This window comes from Cupressus sempervirens, chromosome 11 (assembly GCF_028749045.1).
Source record: "Cupressus sempervirens isolate cs-2001-9-10 chromosome 11, ASM2874904v1, whole genome shotgun sequence".
In the NCBI taxonomy this organism is placed as follows: domain Eukaryota; kingdom Viridiplantae; phylum Streptophyta; class Pinopsida; order Cupressales; family Cupressaceae; genus Cupressus; species Cupressus sempervirens.
The window spans coordinates 237,158,124-237,169,089 of NC_143128.1; the positions used below are offsets into that span (position 1 = coordinate 237,158,124).

The 10,966-nt window shown below is 32.6% G+C and overlaps 1 long non-coding RNA gene across 1 annotated transcript; it reads left to right on the plus strand.

The window, feature by feature from the left end:
- The first annotated feature begins 441 nt into the window (after positions 1 to 441).
- LOC149529044 (uncharacterized) lies at positions 442 to 1,213 on the plus strand. Its single transcript, XR_016358950.1, has 2 exons — positions 442 to 524; positions 676 to 1,213. It is a non-coding gene; the product is annotated as an uncharacterized LOC149529044 (long non-coding RNA).
- Positions 1,214 to 10,966: the final 9,753 nt, after the last annotated feature.

A 10,966-nucleotide genomic window follows, 5' to 3' on the forward strand; every position in this document is an offset into this window, starting at 1 on the left:
TCTTTTAATTTAATATAAAATAATAATAGATTTAACCATTTTTAGTAAAAAATACCACTATACACATTTTACAATGAAATAATTAAATTTTAAAATTAGAAAAGATAGGATTTAAAATTCAAATGAGAATGTAATAAACAATATACCTTAACTTCACAATGTCAATTCAACCTGAGGAAGTCGAATAAAAAAAGCAATGTTCGGAAATAAATTAAAAGAAAAAAAAGGGTGCTATGCACCGGATTTGACATTTTTTTTTTGTAATTTATTAATTAATTTGAAAGTCTCAAACCGACGGTCATAAAAATTCAAAGAATAACGGTCATGAAAAAAAGTAACGTTAAGAAATCAATAACGGTCCACTAGCCATAATGCTGTTGTACAATGTTTTTGAAATAAATTGGCCGGCGATCCAATTTTTAGAAGTTAAGTGATTATCCACTCCGCACTTCCTCTCTGCCATTTGCAGTGTATTTTACAGTAAAATTGAAATCTTATGGAACTATTTAGCGCCGAGGCTCCTAGTTAAGCGTTGATTAATCTTCTTCCTATTGACCAATTGCATTGCAAACATAATACTTTCAAACCCTGTTAATAATGTTATCAGGGCGTAAGTAGCTCACTGCTTAGGCAGGAATGGTTTTGCTAAACTTTCACAGTGACCGATTGTTGCAGAGAATGGTTTTGCTTAGAACACAAGATTGTTGCAGAGAAAATTGAAGCTGGAGAACATACTTGGCAAAAACAGAGGGCTCTGGGGCATTCAGGGCTTGTTTATGGCATGCATAGGAGTCATTGATTTCATCCAGCCTTGTATGCTATTCGGGAGGAGAGGTATTTTGTTTCTGTATATTCTTGAAATTACCTTACTAGTGAATTTATTAGTTTGAATAGAATGTTATGAATCGTGCTATAAGTACGATGAGATCAATTTTAACATCCAAGAATGTTCTGAATTTTGTTGTAAGTAGTATTAGATCCATTTTAATATAATGTGTCGATCCAGATCCTTTACAGGATATTTGTGTAACTAATATGGCCACAAGTTTGTTTAGAACTGTTGACTTCTGTTTAAAATCGATTGGTTCTTCATGGTAGAACAGCCACAAAATCTTGTTCATGTGTTTATTTGCCTTTGCATTCAGCAGAAATAGGTGAAACATCTTGCTCAATAGATCAATAAAAGGTTCACAGGATGTGATTTATTTGCAGAGATTTCAGGCTTTCATGATTTCGGCAATTATTAATTCACACCAATATGGGATATTTCTTCTTCACTCTCAAATGTGCCCATCTAAATTACTCACAATGTTTAACAGAAGCCATTGGAATTCATAAGTTTCTCTAGCATTGATCGGCCATGGGCATCTTTTCTCTTGACCTTTAATAACACCCTGAGTGCTACGCTAGTTATGTCAATATTAATCATATCACAATTCATTACTATCTTCATTAGAAGCTCTCCTTAGGTTGGACCAGATCAAAAGTATAAAAGTAACTACTAGTAAAAGAATGAAGACAAACTCCTTCCAATAGACATGGAACACGTGAATGCCATAATGTGTTGTGAGGGCATTAAAACTGTATGGTATCTATGTTGTCAGCTTTCAACTTTCCTAATGCATTTCCTTCTCATTCTTCATAGGGTATATAAAATAACTCTTGATTTAAATTCCTAGGTTAATGAGCGGATGGTCTAATATATTAGCTAGTAATAGAATAAGATCATCGAATATATTAATGGAAATAAACATATTAACCAATTGACATCTATATGTGGAAGACTTATGAAAGATACATTGTTTCTATAGAAAAAATGGATATGATAGTATTTAGATGGTGGTTGATTCCAACTTGTATAGGGCATTTCCATAGAAATTATAGTGGTGGAGGAAATTTCTAATTGATTGCTTTTTTAAACGGTAAACCATTGGATTATAAGGCAATAAATCTATTGTAGAACACCCATTTCATTTTGCTATGCTCTTTTGACAATATGGTCTCTCTGTATTTTGTTTCCTTTGGTTTTCCTTTACAATCTAATAATTACTTTACTGTTTTATTTAGTTTTTTATTGTAAATAACATCATGGTCAAGCTAAACTGAAAAAATAATAAGATTTTCTTATGGCTTCAAATAAAATTTATTTTATCCAACTAGATGGTTTCATTTCTGGTTGGTGGTACTTGAATTTGTGGCTTCCAAAGGTTGTTCTTAGTGCATGTAGATAAATCCAAATATGTTTGTTTTAAATAGTAGATGAGTCCAATTGGGTTTGTGGTTTGGTGATTTAGTCTCATGATTATCCTTTATATCTACTAATAAATTGAGAAAGATTGGTTTTGATAGATTGTTAATCTAGTTATAAATTTTTACCTACATTCTTGCTTTGCATTATCATTTGTAGTGGGAGGCCCATCCTATAGCATTCAAATTAAACTATAGGAGACCTTGAGGTAATTGTGAATGGACTCCTTTCTGATTTTGGCTTGTATTTTGTGGTCTTTTATTTAATATATTATATCCAATGACATCACAGACCTAAAACACTCTCTTTGAGATGAGTATTTTGTACTAGAGAGGATCCTAATTCAATCTTTGAGTTCTTATGTGGAAAGTGCTCTGCAAATAAATCATGTGGAACCAAGTGCTTTCCAATAATACAAATGCAGTGTCTCTTCTAATAAATAATATAAATGCAATGTCTCTTCTAATAAATCATACAGTTCTAATAAATAATACAAATGCAGTGTCTCTTATGATAAATCTTACAAAATCAAAGACAAAATACCAAAATCATTTTTCAATTTTTGGGCATAAACTTAGCTACCCTATAGCCCTTGTTTAAAATGAGTGCTCATACTATTATAATGTGGAGATCCCTTTGGATTAAGAATGATTCATCATAACACCTCCTAGAAGATATTGTAGAAACAGGGGAGGAGGAAATTGTTGCTCATAACATTGACTTGAAAGATTCAAGAATTAAGAACATCATGTTGGAGAATATCCAACTTATAATACCATTTGTGTTGTTCCACACAAGCTGAATGTATTATAAGTTGGATATTCTCCAATATGATGTTCTTGATTCTTGAATCTTTCAAGTCAATGTTATGAGCAACAATTTCCGCCCCCGTTATCTACAATATCTTCTAGGAGGTGTTATGATGAATCATTCTTCATCCAGAGGGATCTTCACATTATAATACTATGAGCACTCATTTTAAACAAGGGCTAGAGGGGATCTCCACATTATAATAGTATGAGCACTCATTTTAAACAAGGGTTATAGGGCAGCTAAGTTCCTACCCAAAAATTGAAGAAATATTTTTGGTGTTTTGTCTTTGATTTTGTATGATTTATTAGAAGAGACATTGCATTTGTATTATTTATTAGAAGACACACTGCATTTGTAATATTGGAAAGCACTTGGTTCTACATGATATTTGAAAGATACCCATGGCCGATCAATGCTAGAGAAACTTATGAATTCCAATGGAAACCACACAAAAAAAGATTTGGGTAACTTATATCACCTAGTTCAATGCTAGAGAAACTTATGAATTCCAACTTATTTTTATGAATTCCGATCCTTGATGTTCTCTTCATCTTTTGTTTTGAATATGAGTATGATCTCCCCCATTCAACCTAAATTATGTGTTCAATGGAACACTAGATCATAGAGTTAGAGTTTTTATGAATATGACTATTTCTCCCTCATATAGGATAGGCAAAAACTTACCCTCCCAAATCTTAGATGCCTAGCTTGATTGAATCCATTACATTGTTCTTTTATTCCTACCTGGGCAACTCAAACAGAAAGATGAGAGAGGAAACCCTAATGGAAACCTACACAAAACATATATATGATATCTCATGTGACTTGACTCAAACCCTAGAATCTTGAAAAATATAGGGGATTGATATCATGGCAATCGTTGGCTTTGATTGGGGGATTAGGCATGTTAGTGCCTAGGTAGGAACCTAGCAATTTCTGATTTTAAAACAAGCTCAATAAAAACATAGCAACAAGCTACCTACTTTCCTTATTACAGAGACACCAAATATCAAAGATCAATGCTTTAGTCCATTGGGTTGTAGAGTCTTAAGTAGCACAAGAAGATGCTATGCATTTGCATGGTGAGGAAATAAGGCAATCAACACAAAGAAAAGGCAAACACACATAAAGAAGGAAAACAAGGAAAAACAACTACACTAAACACACACACACCTAACCTAACATATTTACAAAGGTGAGATGAATCTCACCTTATGGAACTAGCAACGAAACATATTCAAGTGAATCCACTTATTGATTAACTGAAGTAGGATCCTTTTCTCCACAATTAATTTTGGTCTCTAAGTATATCCCTACTTGTAGCAGCAACAAGAGCATGGTAACTACAAATCTCCAAGCAATATGCAAGACTTGACTAAATGCCCACTCAAATCCAAACAACCATGCTTCATTATATATTACCTCATCCTCCTTAGGCTCTTTGATAGTCTTTTTCTGATAATCTTCTAGAAGAGAAAAATGATCATGTACCACCTTATTAGGAGAAAAGTGATTTTCACCTGGGACTTTAATTACCTTCTCACATAATTGGGCTTTATCAACCAAGGTAGAGAAAATCTTCTCTTGTACAAGATCTATTATTGAATGGGCACCTATTTTATTGTATTCAAGAACCAAGTCTCCCTTAGCTATGTAGTGATATGCATCTTCATTATCTTTAGGGATCAACAAGAATAAATACGAAAGGAGAAGAAAACTCAACCATTATTGACCCCTCTTCAATTTGATTTGGTTTTGCACTTGGGCCATCAAGTGATTCTACTGTTCTTACATCTCTAGTGTGTCAATGATTCTTTTAATAACAACCTTATACCTTAGATTGACAATATTTGGTTCATAAAGATGAGAAGGGGAAGCAAGAAACAACTCATCTTCAATAGTTAGCCCTGTCATACCTAATTTGTTGTGAGAGATTTTTGTTTTCCACTTCACCGCTTCTTTAGAGGAGTTATGAACATCCAACAAGCTCTCAAATAGTACATCCACCATTAATCCTTTTTCAACAAGTCCTTCTTCATCAAGTGAGCATTTCTTGATAGGAGAAGACCAAAGGGAAACAACTTCTCTTTCTATGTCTTCTACTTTCTTTTTATCATCTAAGACTTGTCCTTCATCATTAGAGGTAAGGTCTTGATGATCAAAAATAAAATTGCCAAGTAAAGTAGTCTCATAAAAAGGCGCTTCCTCATCATTCTTCTTGATCTTCAATGGAGTCACATCTTCTTCTTTTTTAGGAAGTGCATGAGTTTTTTCTTTTTCATATTGACAGTTGGTCTCAAGATTTTTTTCTTTAATTACCTCTTTATCAAGGATAATATTTTTACTAGTGGTTTTGTGAAGTTCCTCCTCATACTAATACAACCGTTCTTCAAGCTGAATTTCATTGCTTCTTTCTTCAAATGGAGTTAGATTTGGAGCTCTTGCTAGATCACAAGTGGAATGTTCTAGTGTAGGCTTATGATCATCAGAAGATTCTTCTTCAGAAAAATCTAATGGAGTATTGTCACCTTGATTTGTAACATCGGGAATAGTCTCTTGTCTACCAAAGACTACAATAATATGAGAACTAGAATCAGAAAACATTACCATGGGAGTTTCATAATTAGGTGTAGATGCTATCCTCAACTTTAACTCCTTTCTATTATCTTTTTGCTAATCCTTCAACTTGTAGAATAGGGTTTAAAGTTGATCCCATATCTTCTTTGCTTTGGGGTTATCTCCTTTGTTGAGACTCTCTGCAAAATTTAACAAGATCTTCTTAAAGACCTTGTCTTTAGTTGTATAGAGCTCTTTAAGAGTAAGTTCAGGTCTTAGCTTTGTTTTCTTCAACCCCAGCTCCTCTCTTTGCATGTCTTTTAGCTTTTAGAATCTGGAGCATACACATTTCCAAGGGGATATAGAAACATGATCATCTTCAATACTAGTATTCTTTTGGACAACACACGAGATGCTTTCTTTATATAGAAGTACAAGCTCTTGTAGTAGCTTGTCATTAATCTCATTAAGTTCTTGAAGAGTGGGCTTAGGCCTTAGCCTTCTCCTAGTCTTTGAATTTGGCATAGCCATTGAGTTACACTGGACCTTCTTCAACCAAAGAGAATGAGAATGAGAGTCGCTAGTCTTCATCCTAGGGAAGACACCTTTATATTTTTTAGAATGAGAAACCAAGTGCTAAGCTTATATTCCAATTCCCTAGTAGAGGCACCAAAAACTATTGGTTAACAGTTTGTCCGTCTTGCTAACTTGGTTTTACCTTGACTCTAGATGCCCAAAATGCAAGGAAACAAAAGGATGTTACCAAAAAATGGGTTAGTGTATGTGTTATATCATTGGCCTCTAAATTGTAAGGTACAACTCCCTTATATGCAATATATGCAATGAATTGTGTTTTTAATAGATCATTGGGATATGGGGTATTCTCTTAACCTGAGAGTAGAAAAGGATAAACCAGGATGTTCATAACTAAAAACACCCTAGGCTAAAAAAGATTTGGGAAGCTTATATTACCTAGTGGAATAGATATCATAAGCTACCTTAAAGTTCTTCTAACATCTAATTCTACTTCTAAATGCATATTTATCCTACTAAAATGCAATCTAGAGATAGAACAGAGATGCACATGAAAGATGAAATGGAATCTAGTAAAATATCACCAGCTTTTGTCTTGACCTTTAATAACAACATAAGTGCTTCACTAGTTATGTTAAGATGGATCAATTTTTTTGCTCCAACTTAATTAAAACTGAACTTATTTTTGCTTTCCTAAGGCAATAGATAAAAGTCAATTTGGATTATAGTCTAAAAACCATATACAACCTTTAAAGCTTCTCTAAAACCTGATAAGTAAGAGATAATTTCCATAAGTAGTCAAATTATGATATTGCTATAAGAATTTAACTACACAAGTAGGAGATAATTTTCACAAGTAGTCAAATTATGATATTGCTATCAGAATTTAACTACATAGTTAGCTATATCACAATTCTCTAAAACCCATTAGATGAGAATAGTACTAGGTAAAAGATTCCCTGAAACCTATTAGATGAGAATAATACAAGGTAAAATATGGCTTTATGCTTATCTAAAACTATTGGTTGGAAACACCAATTAAAATGTAATTTCTTGACATTTCTATCTCAGAATTACCTAAATAATAGGATTTAATTAAATTGGGAAGAAACGAGTGGAGGTTTTTTTATACCGAATCTATTCTTGTAAAACATGGTCATACAATTTGTAATTTCTAGTTCTTTCTGATCATGAATTATAATCATAATTGTATTATCTAATGGTTATATTATAGCATTATATTTATTATCAAAATTCTACTATAATGTTGCTAGTGAGTGTTCATAGTGCATAAGATATCTCTATTCATGATCTCATCCATTTATAACCCTAATAAAATACATTTAAAAAATAAACAATTTGAACTCTTCAAAAGTGATAAATCAGTGAAGATCTCATAAAGAAAATGTAATATGTGGTGCTCTCCTTATTGACATAGGAAATAGGTAAAAAGCCTTAGAACCAAACCAAAAACATGATACTCTCCTTGTGGATTTAGTAAATAGGTATAAAGGCCTAGAATGAAACAACCAAACAGGGAAAACTTGTACGGCCTCTTGCAGTAGAGACATGGAAGGAGGAAGGCTTGAATCTTATCTTCAGCATCACCCTTTGTCTCCAACATCTTTTTGTGTCCACAACTATTTAATAGAGTTCATAATGCCATCACCAACACATCTTCCTAAACAGAGTTGGTGTTGCTAGAAAAGAAGGCCTCCGGTCATTACTAGCCATTATGACCATTACACTCTCTACAGTTTTTTTATCACAACCAAACAATTTTGTTTCAGCTTTCTTTTCTCCATCTTCAACATTAATCATATCATGAGAACCTTCATTACTACATTCATTAGAAGCTCTCCTTAGGTTGGACCAGATCAAGAGTATAAAAGTAACTGCTAGTAAAAGAATGAAGACACACTCCTCCTAATAGATATGGAACAAGTGAATGCCATAATGTGTTGTGAGGGCATTAAAACTGTATGTTAACTATGTAGTCAACTTTCAACTTTCCTAATGCATTTCCTTCTCATATTTTACAGGGTATATAAAATAACTTTCGATTTAAATTTCTAGGTTAATGAGCAGATGGTCTAATATATTGGCTAGTAATAGAATAAGATCATGGAATATATTAATCGAAATACACATATTAACCAATTGACATCTAAATGTTGAAAATTTATGAAAGATACATTGTTTCTATAGAAAAAATGGACATGATAGTATATAGATGGTGGTTGATTCCAACTTGTATTAGGTATTTACATAGAAATTCTAGTGGTGGAGGGAATTTCCAATTGATTTTTTTAAAAACGGTAAACCATTTGATCATAAGGCAATAAATCTCTTATAGAACACCCATTTCATTCTACTCTTCTCTTTTGACAATACGGTCTCTTTGTATTTTGTTTCCTTTGGTTTTCCTTGTTTTCCTTTATAATCTAATAATTACTTTACTATTTTATTTAGCTTTTTGTTGTAAATAGCATCATGGTCAAGCTACCTCCTTAAAAATATTACGTAACTAGACAAATTCTAGGACTTAAACACTATAATGTAGAGGAAAACTAGAAGGAAATACCACAATTGGATATATTGAATCATAGTTCGACAAAGGTTATGCTAAACTGAACAAATCATAAGATTTTTTTACAACTTCAAATAAAATTTATTTTATCCAACTAGATGGTTTCATTTCTGGTTGGTGGTACTTGAATTTGTGGCTTCCAAAGGTTGTAATCAATGCATGTAGATAAATCCAAATATGTTTGTTTTAAATAGTAGATGAGTCCATTTGGGTTTGTGGTTTGGTGATTTAGTCTCATGATTGTCCTTTATATCTACTAATAAATTGAGAAAGATTGGTTTTGATGGATTATGAATCTAGTTATAAATTTTTACCTACACTCATGCTTTGCATTATCATTTGTAGTGGGAGGCCCATCCTATAGCATTCAAATTAAACTATAGGAGACCTTGAGGTAATTGTGAATGGACTCCTTTCTGATGTTGGCTTGTATTTTATGGTCTTTTATTTAATATATTATATCCAATGATATCACAGATCTAAAACACTCTCTTTGAGATGAGTATTTTGTACTAGAGAGGATCCTAATTCAATATTTGAGTTCTTATGTGGAAAATGCTCTACAAATAAATCATGTCGAACGAAGTGCTTTCCAATATTCCAAATGCAGTGTCTCTTCTAATAAATCATACAAAATCAAAGACAAAATACCAAAATCATTTTTTCAATTTTTGGCAAGAACTTAGCTACCCTACAACCCTTGTTTAAAATGAGTGCTCATACTATTATAATGTGGAGATCCCTTTGGATGAAGAATGATTCATCATAACACCTCCTAGAAGATATTGTAGATGAAGAATTAAGAACATCATATTGGAGAATATCCAACTTATAATACCATTTCCTCTAAACCATTCCACAAATCAAAGCATAGGAAAACCTTTCTTAGAAAACAAAGTAAAGTATGCAATAAGAATTTTACTCCTACATGTTATATATGCAAAGGAGCACACTATGAAAATAAATGTCCTAATAAGAATAAGAGGAATTCTAAAAGAGTCCACACTTTAATTGAAGCAAATTTGGATACTTTGCCTCTTACAAAAATTCAAGAACCTTTAGATTCTAAAGATATTAGTTTAATTAAAAGTTCAAGTAAAGAAGATGATCAATATGACATACAAGTTTGACATGTTGTACAAGAACAACATCCTGAAGAATTCTTTTCTCCAGAAGCTTCACCCTCTGAATCTAAAATTTCATTAATGTGTTTCATGTTTTGCCAACACCCATATCAAGCTGGACATAGGCAATCACTCACCCATAGTAACCTCAATGATTAACTCTAACTGCTGAAGAACAACTTCAGTGGCTAGCTATTAAAGCCTCACAACTTGAGGCTCGAAAGGTTAATTTTCTAATTGGAACATCCCACAAATCAAAGCATAGGAAAACCTTTCTTAGAAAAGAAATTAAATTGCACAATAAGAATTTTACTCCTACATGTTATATATGCAAAGGAGCACACTATGCAAATAAAAATCCTAACAAGACTAAGAGGAATTTTAAAAGAGTCTACACTTTGATAGCAGAAAATTTGGATTCTTTGCCTCTTACAGAAATTCAAGAACCTTCAAGTTCTGAAGATATCAGTTTAATTGAAATTTCAAGTGAAGAAGATGATTAGAATGACATATAATTCTGACATGTTGTATAAGAACAACATCTTGAAGAATTATTTTCTCTAGAAGATTCACCCTCTAAATTTGAAATTTCATTCATGTGTTTCATGTTTCACCAACACCCATATCAAGTTGGATGTGGACAATCACTTGCCCAGAGTAACCCTTAATGGTTAACTCTGACTCCTGAAGAACAATTTTAGTAGCCAGCTATTAAAGCCTCACAACTTAAGGCTTGAAAGGTTAATTTTCTAACTCCATTTCAACACCAGTGAGTTCTTGCTAACTTAGCAAAACTCGAAGAAGAATTCTAGAAGTTCTTGGAAGAATATCCAAAACTTTATGCATCTACAGTTCCTACAAAAGAAGAAGATGATGATGATCAAGAGATTATTCAACCAATCTCAAGACCATCACATGGGTATGTCTCTCATCCCCTTGCTAAAAAAGTTTTTGCAAAAAAAATCAAGGAAAGAATGGTTGTCCAATTGACTTGCATTTTTGTACAATGTCAAAAATGATGTTCTTAAGGAGATAGCTAGTATACAAAAGGAATTGCAAGAGTACAATGCCAGTTCAAGTTCTCTTAATTCTTTTGACAAA